At 42.4% G+C, this 19,448-nt stretch overlaps 1 protein-coding gene across 3 annotated transcripts in view; it reads right to left on the reverse strand.

Annotated features, from left to right (window-relative positions):
* TMCC3 (transmembrane and coiled-coil domain family 3) overlaps positions 1 to 19,448 on the reverse strand; it is a 311,066-nt gene that overhangs the window by 36,064 nt on the left and 255,554 nt on the right. Inside the window, exon 1 of one of the 3 annotated variants that reach the window (XM_009248110.4) lies at positions 11,343 to 11,424. The gene's annotated coding sequence lies outside the window, so the exon portion shown is untranslated. 3 annotated transcript variants of the gene reach the window in all.

Consider the following 19,448-nt stretch of genomic DNA (forward strand, 5'->3'; position numbering starts at 1 on the left):
GCAGTTTGAGACAAGCTAGGGCACAATAGTGAGACCCCATCTCTACCAAAAAAAAAAAAAAAAAATGCTGCGTGTGGTAGTGTCTGTGGTCCCAGCTACTTGAGAGGCTGAGGTGGGAGGATTTCTTGAGCCTAAGAGGTCGAGGCTGCAGTGGGCCATGATTGTGCCACTGCACTTCAGCCTAGGTGAAAGAGTGAGACTTCATCTCAAAAAAAAAAAAAAAAAAAAGAAGTAATAAGTACTATAGGAACCAAGGGGAGGAAATAAGTTAAGCAGGGGGCTTCAATGAGAAGCTTCTGAGAAGGTGATAATTGGCTTAGAGGCGGCTCAAAAATCTGCTGAGAGCCTAGCAAGGAGCACATTGTATCTGCAGAAGGGAAAACTAGAATATGTATTTAGGAAACTAAAAGTTGGAGTGTCTAAAATTGAGAATGGCTAAATGGGTCATTCTAAATCAAGGAATGATTGAGGGCTGGGGCGAAAAAGAGGTGCATGGCAAGCATTCCTAAAGGGAGGCGGCACAAGGCTCAGAAGAACACAGACAACCTGCAACAGGCTCTGTAAACCATGCTAGGCTCAACACCTGACCATGCAGCCAAGGGGAAGCCAAGGATTTTAAAGCAGGTGGCATTTTTATAATCATGAAAATAAAATACGGAGAAATAGAGAATTTGGAACATCAAAAAGAAAAGGAGGCTTATCTTAAATACAGATACTGTTTAGGTTCTTATTAATTTTTTAAAAATACAGCACTGTGACTATACTATACAGAGGGATTTTGGATTTAGTTCAGGTCACATAAGAATGGTTCATTCATGAATCTGTGTAATTGGTCATGACATGCGTATACACTTGTTGCATACCAACATGAAGTAAGCTTCTGTCTGCGATGCTGGGATCATGTAATTTGGACTTTTTCTTTTTTTAAGCATCATTTGAAGCTAAGGATAGCTGAGTTCTTACCTAAAAGGACACTGTCCATCACGTATGGAAAATCAGGCATTTTGACTCATAAATACACAATTCATAATTTATTCCATCTCCACTCATCTCTCTTCTACAGGCTCAATACTAATCGAACTCCAATTATTATCACAGCCTTGGTACTTTCCATCAGGGGGCTAGATAAAGAAGAGCAAAGTTTTCACCTATGGTGAACAAAATGGCAGGACTTAAAGATGACTTTCCTGAAGAGTGCAATGCCTTCTGTGTTTTATTTATGGACTGAAAAGAGAAATCCCTCAATGTACACGGCAAATCACATTCCCCTCACTCTAAGCCATACTTACGGAAGACATCCCAGATTCTCCTGAATGCAGGAAAGTACCATGGTTACACCTGTCTACTCTGTTGAAACAGGTACTAACTATGACTAAAATTATATGTGGAAAAAAAATCCAAATGGGATTAGTAACAGAAAAAAACAAAACAAACAAAAAAAAACAAGTATGTGTGTAGGGGGGTGGATAGAAGGCAGTCTTGAAAGCGTCAATGCTAGATGCTTTTTTTTCTCTTTACTGGGAATTGCAATCAACCAAACCATGCGTCTGTACCTGACCTAGAGCCTTAACAATGCAACAAGACTGTGAGAACTCTCACTCACGGACACCTGCTCTTAGCCTATTATGGAACTACTGCCTGTGTGCAGAAGTATCATTTGGAAACATGAATTTTATGCTCAAAGGGTAAAATGCCCAAGAGGCTTTACTCATGCCAAGTTCCCTAAGAACCATGGGGCTTCTTTTTGCCTTGGGAAAGGAGGTAAACTTTTTTCTTATTCTTTTTTTTTTTTTTTTTTTTTTTTTTGAGACAATCTTGCTCTGTCACCCAGGCTGGAGTGCAGTGGGGTGATCAGCTCACTGCAACCTCTGCCTCCCAGGTTCAAGCGATTCTCCTGTCTCAGCCTCCTGAGTATGTGGGACTACAGGTGCACACCACCATGCCTGGCTAATTTTTGTATTTTTAGTAGAGATGGGTATCGGGGGAACCAGCCCCAATATTTCAACATAGGTTCTATTTTCCCTGTTGGCCAGTCTGAGAAATAAAGAGTACAAAGAGAGGAATTTTACAGCTGGGCCTCCGGGGGTGACATCACATATTGGTAGGACCGTGATGACCCCGAGCTGCAAAACCAGCAAGTTTTTATTAGGGATTTTAAAAGGGGAGGGGGCGTATGAACAGGGAGTAGGTCACAAAGATCACATGCTTCAAAGGGCAATAAAGATCACAAGACAAAGGCAAAATTAGAATTATTGATGAGGGTCTATGTCCCGCTGTGCACGTATTGTCTTGATAAACATCTTAACAGGAAACAGGTGAGAGTAGAGAACTGGTCTGACCAAAATTTACCAGGCCGGAATTTCCCAATCATAGTAAGCCTGAGGGTACTGCAGGAGACCAAGGTGTATGTCAGTCCTTATCTCAACTGCATAAGACAGACACTCCCAGAGTGGCCATTTACAGACCTCCCCCCAGGAATGCATTCCTTCCCCACGGTATTCCTTGCTGAGAAAATAATTCAGCGATATCCTCTTACTTGCACGTCCATTTATAGGCTCTCTGTAAGAAGAAAAATATGGCTCTATTCTGCCTGACCCCACAGGCAGTCAGACCTTATGGTTATCTTCCCTTATTCCCTGAAAATCACTGTTATTCTGTTCTTTTTCAAGGTGCATTGATTTCATATTGTTCAAACACACGTTTTACAATCTATTGTACAATAGTGGTCCTGAGGTGACATACATTCTCAGCTTACGAAGATAACGGGATTAAGAGATTAAAGTAAAGACAGGCATAAGAAATTATAAGAGTATTATTAAAGAAGTGATAAATGTCCATGAAACCCTCACAATTTATGTTCAGAGATTGCAGTAAAGACAGGTGTAAGAAATTATAAAAGTATTAATTTTGGGAACTGATAAATGTCCATGAAATCTTCACAATTTATGTTCTTCTGCCACGGTTCCAGCCGGTCCCTCCATTTGGGGTCCCTGACTTCCCGCAACAGATGGGGTTTCACCATGTTGGCCAGGCTGGTCTTGAACTGCTGACCTCAAGTGATCTGCCCACCTCAGCCTCCCAAAGTGGTGGGATTACAGGCATGAGCCACCTTGCCCAGCCTGAAAGAAGGTGAACTTAATTAGATGCCAAGGATTGCTAACTACATAACAGTATTTACAACGTGGTACACTTGATTAATCTGACTCAGTCCACCTACCTTAATCAGCATTTCGAAATGTTAGGGGACCATCTGTTCATGAACTGAGAACATTATGAAGTCTCTCATTCAACTCAGGATATCACCCTGAACTTGATGAACTAAAATTTATTTGATTTCTATACTTTAATGACTCTGATGTCATTCATTGCTTTCAATGTTATGACTGATGTTTTTATAAGGCCATTGTAAATATACTGTAAGTACCACAATCTCTGTGTCAGAGAAACACTTTGCTTGATTGCTTTTCTTCCTGGATAAACATGTAGTGAACAATCAGTGAATATATACTTCATATTATAGGATTGACTCAAAGAGTTCAATAATATCTATATCAGAGGCAAGGGTATGTTTATTTTATTAAGGGACACATCCTTCAAAGGAATCAAACTTTATATATAAACAGAGGTAAAGCGACAAGCGTAATTAGACAAGAATTAAAACACAAACAGATTTGGGTAACATCATTTATTTTCCACTTATATAGCATCTTTCATCAAAAATGTCAATAAATCTTTCCAACTGTTCTTGTTCCCACCTAGGATATGATGATCCGAAAGTCTTACACATCTGTTCTGAATTTCACACTCCATAACTGACAGCTATTCAGTCTTTGGGACTCATCACTCAATCTCCCCTCTCCCTTGCCTCCCACATACTCTAACATCAGACCCTTTTGCTCCCTCCAACACTTGACACCTGCCTGGTCTAGGTCTGTTACACTGCACACCTGGACCATGCAACAATCTAACTCCTCTCTCTCCAGGTTGATCCTCTCAGTGGTCACCACCATAGATTGGCTCCAGTGTGAGGTTTAAACTCCTGAAGCCAGTAGTCAAAGTCCTCATTATCTTGACTCAAACCTGTCTCTGTCCAGATCCTGTACTCTCAGCCTCTTAGCTGGACCACATAGTTGGATCCAGGTGAACTCTGTCCAGCTTGAGCAGAGCATGCCAAGGTCATTTTACCTAACTCACTTCACCCTTTATTCAAGAGTGCCACATGTATGTAGGCGTTACCATGCCTTCCACCTCCACCATCTACTCTGTGCCTCTATGTGCACATCAGCATGACAGATGTTTGACATATTTTATTTCTAGTTCTCACCTCAATTATACTAGTTATGTTTAGTGTATCAAACATATCAAGGAATTTGGGCCAGGCACTGTGGCCCACACCTGTAATCCCAGCACTCTGGCTTGAGCCCAGGAGTTCAAGACCAGCCTGGGCAACTAAGCCAGACGACCCCTGATGCCCTCCAGTTCTACAAAAAATTTAAAAATTAGCTGGGTGTGGTGGCATGCACCTGTAGTCTCAGCTACACAGAAGGCTGAGGCAGGAAGATCCCTTGAGCCCAGGAGTTCGAGGTTGCAGTGAGCTATGATCACACCACTGCACACCAGCCTGGGTGACAGAGTGAGACTGTTGTCTCAAAAATTAAAAAAAGAAAAAGAAAAAAGAAATCAAGGAATTTGACAAGGTCACAAACTAGGGAGTAGCAAGCCAGGGTTTGAACCCAGGTGTGATTCAACAGCCTGTGTTCTTTCTAAAACCTGGGGCATCCTCATCCCCAGCTCCCTATTTACCAAAACCCAGGGGTTCCTTCAGAGTCTGCTCAATTTCACCTCTCCCACACAGTCACTTCTGATCACCCCAAATCAAGTAATCAGTGGTTACTCAGAACTTCTGCTGCTCTGACCTCATATTCTTAGAAACTTGATTTTTTTGCAGCCCCAGAGCCTCATATTAATAGTCTCTTGAACACAGCAGGCACTCAACTATCTTAACTGAGTGATGTTGCTATTTTCATATTATTTTCTATGGGTACAATTATGTATCAGGTAAGATAACTTCAGTAACTGAATAAAATCAGTTTCAATAATAAGGGCACATCTATGGTCTCCTAAACTAAGAACAGAGGGCAGGGCTAATTCAACGGCTTACAGATATCAAAGACCCAATCTCTCTCCATTTTTTCACTACACTATCCTCGGGCCATTTGCTTCTCCTCACAGGGAGGCAAGAGAGCTACTATAGTTCTAGGAATCACATGTAGACAGTTTCTGGCTATAGATGAGGATACTTATCTTCTTTTATATTTTATTAGGAAGGAAAACATTTTCCAGAAGCTCCTCAGGGGTCCCCTTGGCCAGGGCTGAGTCCCATGTCCATGCCCTAGTTGCAAGGGAGGCTGGGGAGGCAGCAGATAACATTTTCGGCCTCCACTCCAGGAACAGGCTCTGCCAGTCAAGGAGAAAGGGAAGGAAAAGGGTGTTTGGAAAGGCACTCCACAGGGTTTGCAAACACCACCTCAAATGGATATTATGCAACGATCTACTCTGTATAAGGAAAACTCCCCCATCCAAATAGATTATCATTAGAAAGGCTTGCTAATCAGGTTAAAAACAAATAATCCAGTTACCATAGAGTGTATGTGCACTGGAGGTAGAAGAAAGGGAATCGGAACCTTCTTTAGCCACCAAGTGTAAATACATTCCTCTTCCCCAGTGTTTTGGTTACATATCATAATCTCCTTCACTATCATGATCACCACAAGGAAAGAAGGGCTAGGAAGAAAAACCATCTAGCCCTTTTGGGCTTCCATATAGTTCTGAAAACACCTTAAGGCAGGCAAAAAAAAAAAATTTTTTCAAGAGATTTAAAGAACAGAAATGGAGATGAAAATATTTACAAGTCTTCTGCCTCTTTCTCTGATTCTTCTATGCTTCTTCTAAAAAAATGATAGTCTGCCACCCCTACCACCACCACCACCACCACCACCACCCACCCCATCTGCTGCCAATTCTGCAAACAGCATAGACATCCATCAATAGGGAACCTCTTTTTAAAATTCTAGTACAATGGAAAATGATGCAGCCACTAAAATGGAAACGGATCTGAATGGGCTACCATGGGAAGCTATTCAATCTAAACTTAAGAGAGAAAAGCAAGACGCAGGGCTATGCCTACTGTGCACGCTCATCTGTGCTTAAACGAGGGGTGGAGGGATTTATGATAGATATGTACAATTGTCTACTCTATGTGTATGAACATTTCTAGAAGCTGTCTTAAGAACTGTGGATGGTAGTTACCTCTGGGGAATAGGACTGGGAATCTGAGGACACAGATACTTTTTGTTTTATATTATCTTTTTGAGAGAGTAATTCATCTTATTTTCATATTAAAAAAAAAAAGTCCCCAGTGCCTGAATTTCAAAGTGAGATTAATATGCAAATACCTGCAAAATTTCATTAGCACACTTAAGATACTTCCTTGTCTCCTCCAGTGACCTATGATTTTACTAACAGTAGCAAAATAAATAATCTATAGGATAGTAAGCATTTTTATAACTCACCCTAACTGAATTTTGTTTATGTAATTACTTTTAGAAAAGTAACTCCCTACTGAAAAGAGAAATTTTAAATCCCATTTCCTAAGGAAATAAAACCATGGCTTAAAAGGTAGTTCTAAAACAAATTTTATGGGACTAAGCTGGAATTGCCAAGTCATAAATATAAGTTTTCAAGTAAAAATCCCATTAAAATATTGTATACTAATGTTACATCTTTCTTATATAACTTCATAAAATACTGTCTTTTTAAGGGACCAATGCCACTGAAATATTTCTACTGTGAACTGGGTTGCCCAAGGCTCACAGCTTTGAATCTGTATTTCATGGACAATGATGTTTTCCACAAAGACTCTTCACTGAGAATACTCATACGAGCAGACCACGGCAGTGTATGATAGGCGTATATATACAGTTGTCCCTTGGAATCCATGGGGGATTGGTTCTAGGACCTCCTGCAGATACCAAAATCTGCGAGTGCTCAAGTCCCTGATATAAAATGGTGTAGTATTGGCATATAATCTACAAACATCCTCCTGTATACTTTAAATCATCTCCAGATTACTTATAATACCTAATACAATGTAAATGCTATGTAAATAGTTGTATTTTTTAGGGAATAATGACAAGAAAAAAAACCACTCTGTACCTATTCAGTACAGATGCAATTTTTCTTCCTAAATATTTTTGATCCCTGGTTGGTTGAATCCATGAATGTGAAATCCATGGATGTGGAGAGCCAACTGTATATCCATTCATGGCAACTGAAGGGTCACAGAGTTCATCTAGAGACTGTTTACATATAGTTCATGTGATTCCTGAGGCTAGACTGTTTTACCTGTGATTCTCACGTCTGGTGTTTTTGTTTGTGTTTTGAGACAGTGTCTTGCTCTATCAACCAGACTGGAGTGCAGTGGTGCAATCACAGCTCACTGCAGCCTTGACCTCCTGGGTTCAATTGATCCCCCTACTTCAGCCTCCTGAGTAGCTGGGACTACAGGTGCACACCATCATGCTCGGCTAATTTTTGTATTTTTTTGTAGAGACGAGGTTTCGCCATGTTGACCAGGCTGGTCTCGAACTCCTGGGTTTCAAGCAATCTGCCTGCCTTGGCCTCCTAAAGCTGGGATTACAGGCATGAGCCAGCGTGCCCAAATGGTTCTCAAGTTTATTTTATTTATTTATTTTTTTTGAGATGGAGTCTTGCTCTGTCACCAGGCTGGAGTGCAGTGGTGCGATCTCGGCTCACTGCAATCTCCGCCTCCCGAGTCCAAGTGATTCTCCTGCCTCAGCCTCCTGAGTAGCTGAGACTACAGGTGCCCGCCACGACACTCAGCTAATTTTTTGTATTTTTGGTAGAGACGAGGTTTCACCATGTCGGCCAGGCTGGTCACGATCTCTTGACCTTGTGATCCACCTGCCTCGGCCTCCCAAAGTGCTGGGATTACAGGCGTGAGCCACCACACCCGGCCTCAAGTTTTAAAGTTTGGTTTTGTCCTTCAAAAATTGTTTCTACAGCAACAACTACAAAAAAGGAATAATGTTATCTCCTTAAGGTTAAAGTCAGTTTCTCAGAAGACAAAGCAGGATAGAATTACTTGTACTTTTAAAATTTTTTCAGTGGTTCTAGGATTCATTTTAAAATGAAGCAATGCTAAAAGCAGACTGCAAGGTATATTTGCAGTGTTTGAATTTAACTGATTCTTCAAACATTAAAACCTGTTTGGCATTTGAGCATGTGCATCTCCTAGAAACCCAGAAATTCCATTTGTAGGTTAGAGGAGCAAGTGCCCCTGTTAGGAGCACATTGAAAATATACATAGCAGCATCACTTGCAAAAGAAAAACAATAAAAGCAATAACAAAAGACAACCCACAAATAATCCAAAGCCTATGGGCAATAAAATGGAGAGATATATATACACACACACTGGAGATATATATATATACACACAATAAAATGGATATACACACACACAGTGTTTATTTGTACAGTGGAATGAAATAAACCAGAACTACAAGAATTAAAATGGGCCAGGCACAATGGCTCCCACCTGTAATCCCAGCACTTTGGGAGGCCGAGGCTGGTGGATCACATAAGCCCAGAGTTCAAGATCAACAGGGGTAACATGATGAAATGCCGTCTCTACCAAAAAAAAAAAAAAATTAGCCAGGCATGGTGGCACACACGTCTGTAGCTGCAGCTATTTGGAAGGCTGAGGCAAGAGGATGAGCCTGGGAGGTCGAGGCTGCAGTGAGCCAAGATCACGCCACTGCACTCCAGCCTGGGTGACAGAGCGAGACCCCGTCTCAAAAAGAATGAAATGATTAAATCTTAAAAGAAGCAAATCAAAGAACACATACTTTATGAATTCTACTTTATAAAGGTCAAATGCAGGCAAACTCTTTTTTAGGTATGAACACACATGTGATAAAAAGAGAAAAATCTTGAGAATAGTTAAACCTTATGGCAGTGATGACCTCTTGGGGGTAGGAAGGCTTGTGATGTAGGGATGCTCAATCAGGGAAGGTCACAGGGTCAAGTTCATCTCCTTACCCTGGGTATAACGTACAGGGGTGTTTCATGTATTTTTTAATGGAATATCTTCTTTGTATAATATTAGTTTACAAACATTTTAAAATAAAAACTATGGAGTAGGCCGGACGCAGTGGCTCACACCTGTAATCCTAGAACTTTAAGATCCGCTGAGATGGGCGGATCACGAGGTCAGGAGATCGAGACCATCCTGGCTAACATGGTGAAACCCCATCTCTACTAAAAATACAAAAAAATTAGCCGAGCATGGTGGCGGGCGCCTGTGGTCCCAGCTACTCGGGAGGCTGAGGCAGGAGAATGGCGTGAACCTGGGAGGCAGAGCTTGCAGTGAGCCAAGGTCGTGCCACTGCACTCCAGCCTGGGCCACAGAGTGAGACTCCATCTTCAAAAAAAAAAAAAAACAAAAAAAAACAAAAAAAAACTAATGGAGTAAATTACACAGTAAAATAAAATGTGTGTGTGTGTGTTTGCTTAAGCTGTAGAATGAATGTCTTCTGTCAATCCTATTGCTTTATCTCTGGCTCTATACTTAACTCGTTGGGTAATAATGTTAAAATCTAAATTTGAGACCCTACTTAAATTGTGACCTGGTCTCAAAGGTCCTCAGGTCACCACCGTAATGATCTTCTTGGATCATTATCCTCACTGGTTACACACAGGAATGTGAAGCATGTAGTCAGGAGAAAGCCCTGTAATTTCCCCCAGGCCACAAGTAATCCCCCTGGAAGCAAAAACAACCTCCTCTCCATAAACTGACTGGAAAGGAACAGGTGGGAAGGAGAGCAGAGGGGCGGCCAGCATTGTCAGGGTTTCTCCAGAATGGCCTGTAAACCAGGACAAGCCCTGTTCCCACATCTTTTTGAACAGCCTGGCACAGAAAGCAGCTCTGACTGTTTTACAAGCAGTGCTCTTGCAGTGTGGGGAGTCATTTTCCCTTTTATTCCAATTGAAACTGTGTGAATCAAGCTCTGTCAACTGTTGCACTCACAGTGTTACGAGGCTATTGGATGATATGCTGTCGGAACAACTGGCCTGACTTTTTTCTTTTTTTAAACAACAGATTTTTGTTTTGTTTTGTTTTGTTTGAGACAGAGTCTCACTCTGTTGCCCAGGCTGGAGTGCAGTGGCGCGATCTCAGCTCACTGCAACCTCTACCTTCTGGGTTCAAGGTTCTACCTCAGCCTCCAGAGTAGCTGGGATTACAGACGCTGCTACCACTCCCAGCTAATTTTTGTATTTTAAACAACAGAAATGTAACCTCCAAGACCCAAACGATCAAATGACAAGCAGCAAACTTTTCCAACTTTCCCTCCTCTCCCACCCCCAGGTGTTTTGGTTTCTGAAGACTGGGGATCACTATCAACAATGGGCAAACCTTTGCTACAGAACTGATTAGGAAAAAACCACCTGAATTAATAAACGGGTACAAATATTTTAATGTTCAGGGAAGGAAAGAAAGATTGCATTTTGTGTCAATATACAGAAGTCTTCTATGACAAAGAGCCACAAGTGAATACAGATTTCCTATGAGATCAAAGGCTCCCCCAGGCAGAGATCACATGAACCTGAGCCTTCACCACCCTATGGGGAATGAATCCCACACTATGGGGTGTCCAAGCATGGTCCGAGGAGGCCCAGTTCAGACGCACTCTCCATTTCCCCTACGGCTGCTTCCTCTCCCGCAGCTCGAGGCAGCCACCACACCCTTCTTCCACAACGTGGGCTGGGCAGCGTCACACAAAGTCAGTTTTACAGTTTCAAGTTTCCAGGCAAAGGCAGGACGACTCAAAGATGCCCACTTGTCGAAAGACCAGATGTTAAAGTACAAAGTTAGATTCCAACTCAGAGCCTGGTTAGACCCGGGGTTACTTTCGAACTCCCAGGGAGGTGGGAGGAGACCTGGCTCTTCTCCAGCCAGTAGCCGGCACAATCCAACCCAGATATTTGTCCATCTGTTAAATCACTCACACTGGACTGACATTTTTAAAAGGACATAACAATAAGGAGACTGGTGGTTCATTAGGCGCGTAGGCAGTTTAAATACCTAGAAACCCACTGAGAAATTAGGGAGGGATTTGGGCAAGCACAAAGATAACTATTAAGAGCACAAAGACAAATTGTATTTCTTTCCGGCATCTCCCAGGATATTAAAGACCACAAAGCTCCACAATACATATTTACACACTCTGGCTGAAACGGAAGAGTTGTGAAGAGACTTACCAAGGGCCACACAGCAAAGCCAGGAGCACAGCAGGATCGGCAGCCAGCTCACCCTCCTGCCCGAGGCATTTGAATCTGCAAGGCAGGCAGGCTAGATATTCCAAACAGCACCTACTATATGACTCAGCCTGGACTTTGGAGATACTGCTCACTTTATCTCGGGGTATTCCTGTGTTTGTCTCAGAGAAACTCCACGCCCTGCACTGTACCCAATACAAATGTCAGTAATAATGCACCATATTCAACACATTGCTGTACAAATGGGCTCTTTGTGCTGCCAGCAGAAGAGATCCACATTCTATATCTTTGCAGGGAGGACGACTAGAAGGGCGCCTGCTATCAATCACCCCGACTCTGGGATTGCAAGAGGACATTCGGTCTGGTACTCTCTCTTTACCAATAAGGAAATGGGCTCGGCTCAACAAACCTTGTTAGGCAGAGCAAATGCCAGCAGTGGACTGGGCGCAGGAAACACCAACGTGATGAAGGCAGAGCAAAGGGGCCAGCCAGCACCAAGGGAAGTGAAGTGGCTTAAAGACAGTGAGCAGTCAGGAGACTCTCTGTTGATTCATTCATGAGACAGACACTTGCTGGGTGCCTCCTAGTGTCAGGCGCGGCGAGGCGTGCTGGGGAGGCAAAGGGGCACAGCCGCCTCCTGGCCTAGTGGCCAGGGGGAGAGACACAATGACAGCCACTGATAAGTGTCAGGAGAGTACTTGGTGCTAAGCGAGCACTTGGAAGGGGCTGCTAAGGGGGAGATAAGAGGAAAGGGGGAGGGGAAAAAGTCAATGGAAAGCAGAAAGAAAGGCTTGTCAGAAGGTGAATCAGTTAGACAGAGAAGCAAAGATTTGGAGGACTTGGTGCAGATGAAGACTGGGACAGCAGATGGGTCACACCCGGAGGGTCCCACTTAACTCATGCAGAGGTGTTTGGGGTACATCCTGTAGGTCCCTTGGCAGCCGCATAGAGGATTAGGATGATCACATCCCTGTTTTAAACAAGTCCTTCTGAGAAAACAAGATGGAAAATGCATTTTCATGGAGCCAACTGGAGCCTGCTGCAGCAATCTATGGCAAGAGCTGGTGAAGGCTGGATGTAGGGTGGTCGCGAGAGGTCTATGAAGGAGGTGGAATGAGAGGACTTGACACCACCTGGATGTGGGGGTGAAGGGGCGAGTCAAGGAAAACCCCACTTCTGTTTCATTCCTTCTGGTAGCTAAGATTATTCACAAGATAGGCAAGAGGAATTTTCAGCCTCAGACATGATAAACTTAAGGTTCCTATGGGACCTTCAAACACAGACGTCCTGATGAACGCAGAGAGAAAGGGACAGAGGAAACAGCACTGGAGCCCATCAGTGACAGCGCCTTAGGCACCTCTCTGAGGAGACAAGCATAGACAACCAGACCTAATCAAATCCCAGCTCTGCGTCTTAGCAGCTATATGACCTGGGGCAAGTAAATTAACCTTTTTGGGACTCTGGTCTCACCTAAGGAAATTCCTTTTGGGATTTAATGAAATCAGAAAAGGACATGATGTCATGGCAAACAGAAGAGATTTAATATTTTCCTCTTGCCCTTTTGTGATCATACACTGCTTTGTATTATAATTGAGTACTTAACCTTTGCAGCAGATTACAAGTTTTCTTGCTGTCACTCATCTTTAAATCCCTTTTGACCATATTTGTAGGCACAGATTCTCAAATATTTGAATTGCCACAAGTCATATGAAAAACTAAGGCCAGACTGTTCTAGAGGACCAGGGGTTTCCTGCTTTTGATATTAAATAACAAAGGCAAAGATCTCAAAATTGCTATGTGGCTTAAGTGGTGTTGATTTAACTCTGTGTTGAGGGGTGGGATGGAGAGAAAAGGGCAGTGGGGTTTGGAAAAGAGGGAGAATTTTGTCAGCCTAATAAAGGCTAGTCAAAGCCTACTCTGTGAAAACTCTACTGTAATATTTAAGAGGAAGAGTGTCTACCAAAGTTAATATTGCATAGCCTCTATCCTCTGGCTCAGTTCAAGTAAAGGTCTTAAGTCATGTTAAATAATAAATTCCAGCAAATGAATCTTGCCTTAAACCAAATGTTAAGTCAATAGTACACTCTGTATATGAGACGTATATACTTTCTTTGCTAGGTCATTTTGCTAATTCTAACTCTTAAAATGAATATTTTAAAACTACAATAAGATTTTTAAAACCAGACTGACCAGTAAGGCATACATAATTCAGTTCCACAGAGCTAAGCTTGTTCATTTTTCTTCAGGGTTTGCCTTTAAATTTGGGATCCAACTTGTCTTTACCTATTTTTACGGCTGCCTTCCTAGTCTGAAAATATCTTGGTCACTAGATATTTTGTTTCATCTCCAGCTTAGCTCCTAAAATACATTCAGGATCACTTCTTCCTTCCCCATTCTTCACTGGTAGCTTCATATATTCCCATCCATTCACTCATAGCCCAGTTCAGTACACCTACCTCACATTCTGTGTCTCAGTCACAAATATCTTTTTTAAAAACCTGCCCAAGTTTCTAATATAGAATGATTTGGCAACTGCCTCAAAGTTCACTGTTTGGCTCATTTAATTATTTGGATTAAACATAGATAATGATCCAATTCAGAGCTAATGGTCTTTAGGACTACTCTTATTCCTGGCTGTCTTCAACCTGGGCACATGTGACATGCCTCAAGCATGACCAGTTTGAGAGGACACTTTGGTCCCCAAGGGCCAGGGAAGAACAAGTTCCTCCTCGCTCACATATGTAGTCCGAACCTGAGGTTCTTGCCTCTCTACGATGTTTCTGGACTCTGGGTGGCTCCCATTAAACACACAATACACATCTCCATCCTTCTTAGCCACCCTCTAAGATTTTGACACCCCACTGACATGTAGACCCAAGATACCTTCCAGTTCTTCTCTGCCTTGAATAGACTTGAACTTCTCAGATGTGAATAGACTCAACTTTTTGGCGTGTCTACAAGATGCTCTCCTATCCCACTGCCAATAGGGGGAAAAATGAAAGCAGACAGATGGCCACATTAGATGGAATCTGCCATTGAGATGGCAACTGCCCCATGGCACCCAGCCCCTGGCCTACTTGAGTTATTCCTCAGACACTGACGAGAGGTGCACAGCCTCAGGGAGAGATTACTGAGACGTAATCCTTTCCCTTTAAACATGACTTTGACATATGCATTACACACACTTACACACGTCTGACTCCACCATGACTCACATTGGAGGTGGCGTTTAAAATGAACAGCATCTCAGTGCTATTATGATGCTTCACTCAAAATTGCTCTATGGCTTCTACTACAGGAGCAGGTCACATCCAGGAAATGGTTTGCCTGATCTAGAGCAGGATTTTCTCACTATTACCTTATGCCCCAGGGCTGCCTACTTTCTTCAAAACCCAGATCAGGATCTGCGACCTATGACCCAAAGCACTCTCCTTGTAAATTCAGGATTCCCTACTAAGCCAGTCCCTATCCTTTTCTCTCTCTGAACACTTGAAATACCTTTTATATTCTTCTCTTTCTCACAGCTCATGTCATTCCTCCAGGCAGAGGCCCCTAAGGTTCCTGTGGTTAGTAGACGTGGATAGCTGCCTGCTGCATCAGACTCAGCTGAGCTCAGGAATCCTTCTGAAAATAAAAGATTTATCCTACAAATTGGTGCAACCTTTGGGAGAACAATGTGTTTGCCTCTATTCTCATTTAAAAGACACATCCCTTTGACCTAACAGTTTTGCTTTTGGAAATTTATCTAAATATGGTTATAGAGAAAAATGTACGCAAGTTTTCAATACAGCATTACAAAGCAAAAGAAACCTGAAAAAACATCATCCTGGGAGGAACTTAAATTGTATATCAATAGGCAACTGGTTAAATAAATAATAGATATGTATATTTTGTGTCAAGACTATTTCTGTAAAGACACATAAAAAACCTAACATTGCAGCCGGGTGCAGTAGCTCACGCCTATAGTCCCAACACTTTAGGAGGCCAAGGCAGGTGGATAACCTGAGGTCGGGAGTTCGAGACCAGCTTGACCAACATGGAGAAACCCCGTCTCTACTAAAAATGCAAAATTAGCTGGGCGTGGTGGCGGGTGCATGTAATTCCAGCTACTGGGGAGGCTGAGGCAGAAGAATCGCTTGAACCTGGGAGGCGGAGGTTGCGGTGAGCCAAGATCGTGCCATTGCACTCCAGCCTGGGCAACAAAAGCGAGACCGTCTCAAGAAAAAAAAAGAAACATAACATTATTATCATTGCTATCTCTGGGGAAAAGGACAAGAAGCTGGAAAAAGAGACTTTAATTTTGCTTTAAGCCCTTTAGTACTGAGGAATTTTTTTTTAATAATTATTATTATTTTTTAAGACAGAGTCTTGCTCTGTCGCCCAGGCTGGAGTGTAATGGCACGATCTCGGCTCACTGCAACCTTCGCCTCCCAAGTTCAAGCGGTTCTCCTGCCTCAGCCTCCCGAGTAGCTGGGATTACAGGAGCCCGCCACCATGCCCGGCTAATTTTTGTATTTTTAGTAGAGACGGGGTTTCACCATGTTGGCCAGGCTAGTCTTGAACTCCTGACCTCAGGTGATCCATCTGCCTCGGCCTCCCAAAGTGCTGGGATTACAGGCATGAGCTACCTCGCCTGGCCTGTGGAATTTTTTTTTCAAATGAATTTGCACTTAAGCTACTTAATAGAAAAAAATGTGAACCTTTATAATTTAGAGCTACTAAACACTTCATTAAACAATATCACTTAATCTTTGCTAAACACGAACTAGAAAAACTAGGCACAAATAGAAACTGTATAGACCAGATATACATTAGAATGGGTCTGCTTTAGCAGTTAATGGTTTAATCATTAAATATTCTCAGGTCAGGGTATTTTTCTCTAAGGCACTTTATGTGTTGCTGACTCTTCTACAATCTAAGTGGCTCAATGTAAACCATTCCCCTTGTGCTAAACATGCGTGTTTATACTTAAAGTCAATTTCACTGACGAAATTAGGGTAGGGTCAGTTTGTAAGGTTTTGCCCTAAACCTTAAAAAGAACACAAAATCCTTCAGGTCTTAAACAAGATTGATGCCCAGGCCCTACGAAGGACATATTGAATCTTCTGTATATTTTTTAACAAGCTCCACAGGTAATTTGGATGTGGCTGGCATTGCCTCGTGCACACCTAAAGTAACCATGCTTAGAAAACGCTGTGTTATCCAAAAGAAACACAGCATAGAGAATTCTATGAACAAACTATTGCAGTACTCCAAGATTTTAAAATAAGTAACTTTTTCAAACACTGATATGGGGTTTGGAGTTAACACTGCGGGTAAGCAAACCCACCAAGCTCTCTCAATTGACACAGCTCTTCTGGCTCCTTCGAGGAAGTGAGGACCAGTAAGTGGAAGAGCCTTTGGGGCTGGTGTTTCTCAAGCTATGGCTTCAGGCAACCTCAGGGACAGAACCTGGAAAGCGCATCTGACAGCCTCCTTTCTACCTCCCATCTCCACCCCATTCTTATGTCCAAATAGTTTGAAACTATTGAGCTAGACCAGTATATCCCGAACACCAAATTGTTAAGAGTGGATGGGGCCCCAGCGATCTTTCCCACTCCCCAGACCAGTGAATCAGAAATCTCTACTACTGGAGGTTCTGCAGTACCCCAGGTTCTTTATCTAAACAGGAAAGTTAGGAAACACCAATTTAGGTCAAACTCATTTTAAGATAAGGAAATCAAGGCCCAAGAAGTTTAAGTGATTTCAGCAAGGACTTATAGCTGATTAATGATAGCTGGGAGCCGTGAAACCTGGTGAGCGAATTCTTCCCTCTTAGACCAATACTGCTTATTATGTGTAATCATGAAAGCCCCAGTATCTGTGCAGTTTCTGATTCACCACGAGGAGGTCCCAAGTGATTAATAAAGCCTGAACCCAGGGGCATGTCAGAATGCACCACTGGTTTAAAGGATGACTGACACAGTAAAGTGTCCAACATCAACCTTGCCCTCGGAGTTCTTTCACTTTCAATATCAGTAGGAGGAGAAATATACAATTGTACATTTCCTAGAAAAGTAAACCCAGCCCCACACAGTTAACAACCAGGTGAAGGGGGAACACAGGACAATTCAAAGTTTTCGGATCATGCCATTTCTTGGTCAAATATTAGTACCTTCAGCAAAAGACCTCTAATTACCACACGTTTCGTTATGGCAACAGCCTGCTCCTTACTGCTGGGAGAGAGGAGTACTCCACACCCATGGCCTGAAACCAGGATCTCCAAACCCATCAAAGAGAAACATGGATGGGAAACCAAACCCCCCAAGCTTGGAAAGCATCCAGCAAGCTTTAATTCAGGGAGAGTTCAATCGAGATATAATTGCCTCTAATTGGCCCTCCCACACGGTCTCACAACATACAGCTGTAATCAGTTCCACAAAGAATGTGTTATATTTCTTTTCTCCCTTGAAAAGTCAGAATCCTCTCTTGTTAGGTACTTACCATCACTGTTTTGATTTTTGTAAATATACCGAGACATTAAAAAAGGAAGAATGAATGGGTAAAAGCAAAGAAGTAGATGGATTTTTTCTTTTTTTAAATAAGCACTGATCCCTATGACCTTAATGATAACCCAGTGAGATTCAAATCTGTAATGGAGACTGATGTCGACTCAGGAAACCTTTCTAGTCCAGGGCACATGTGATCCAAAAAACACATTCATCTGGTCAGACATTTTCCATACTCTGATTTTTATCTTTCTTGGCATGCTCAACTCTCCTTTAATAAAGTCACAACCCTTTGTTGCCATGGAACCCAATCAGACACGGAGCCTGTTACTATGACTTCCCTGCAGATATAAAAAAAGACCCAGTGACCAAAAGACCAGCAATTTCTTAAAAAAAAAAAAAAAAAAAATTACAAGGCAAAGAGGCTCCAAAAAAACCTCAACACTTCTGTATTTACTGAAGTTTAATCTTTTATGTAGGCTCACCTGAACTCTTCAGCCAAAGCTAGCTCATGTTTCAGCTGGAACTTTCCAAAGAAAATGATTTTACAAATAAATACCTGGGCAAAGAAGGTAAAAATATTCTTGGGATATCTTACTTTTTTTCTTCTTCTAGGCAAGCTTTCTGAAATTTGAGTAGCTGTTTAGCAAACATGTGTCAATCAGCAGCTGCCAAATTGCAATATTCATTTCCATCAATACTTAACGTTGCCAAGAGCTCATTATTTCTCTGAAAAGATATTCTAAACAATACAATCAATCCTGTGTTCTGGACCTGGACTAAATCTACAGGAAAAAAAAAAAAAAATCTGAGACTAAGCAGAGTGGACTGAGCAGAGCTACTTAAGGAAAGAGAATTAACATTTGTTGAGTACCTACCATGAGCTGGGCACTTTTACGTCATCATGTGAGGACCCTGTAACTGAGGCAATGCCACCTCTGTTTGGCAGATGAGGGACCAAGGCTCAGAGAGCTTAAGTACTTAGGCAGCTTGTTCAAGCTACCAGGCTAGAATGCTGCCTGGCTCCCAAAGCCAGAGCTATTCCTTCATTCAACCAGCATTTATTTCTGCTCTCACAGGTGTTGTACATTTTGTTATGCTTCTTATTCTTCAGGAGCGAATTCACAGCCTGTAAAGCTTGGCTGTAAAGACAGCATGGTGTCCATCTTTACTGGCACAGGGGCCAGTTCTGGCTACACCCACGTACAACTACCACCACATCTATACAACAGCAGCTACCCCTTGGGGGAATCCCGAATAAATGCCCTGGCTACTTGCCTAAGGAGACACGTGTGGGCTAGGCACCCATTACAACCTTCCAGAGGTTGGGCCATGGCCCAGGGCCTTCCAACCCTGGACCTCATGGTGGGGAGGACCAGGAAGCTCTGGGTGGCCTTTTCATGTGCAGTGTCATCGGCAAAGTAAAAGTCAAGCCATGCAAACCACAACAGTTTCTCCAACCTGGTTTTGGACAACCAGCTTAAAGAAATGACTAGTAAGAAGGAATGTGGCAAGGCATAAAAGTTATAATTTATAAGTATATTATTAATTATACCAGCCTCTCAGCTACTCTCAGCTAAAGAAAATTTACCTATTTCAT

The sequence above is a fragment of the Pongo abelii genome, chromosome 10 (genome assembly GCF_028885655.2).
Source record: "Pongo abelii isolate AG06213 chromosome 10, NHGRI_mPonAbe1-v2.0_pri, whole genome shotgun sequence".
NCBI lineage: Eukaryota > Metazoa > Chordata > Mammalia > Primates > Hominidae > Pongo > Pongo abelii.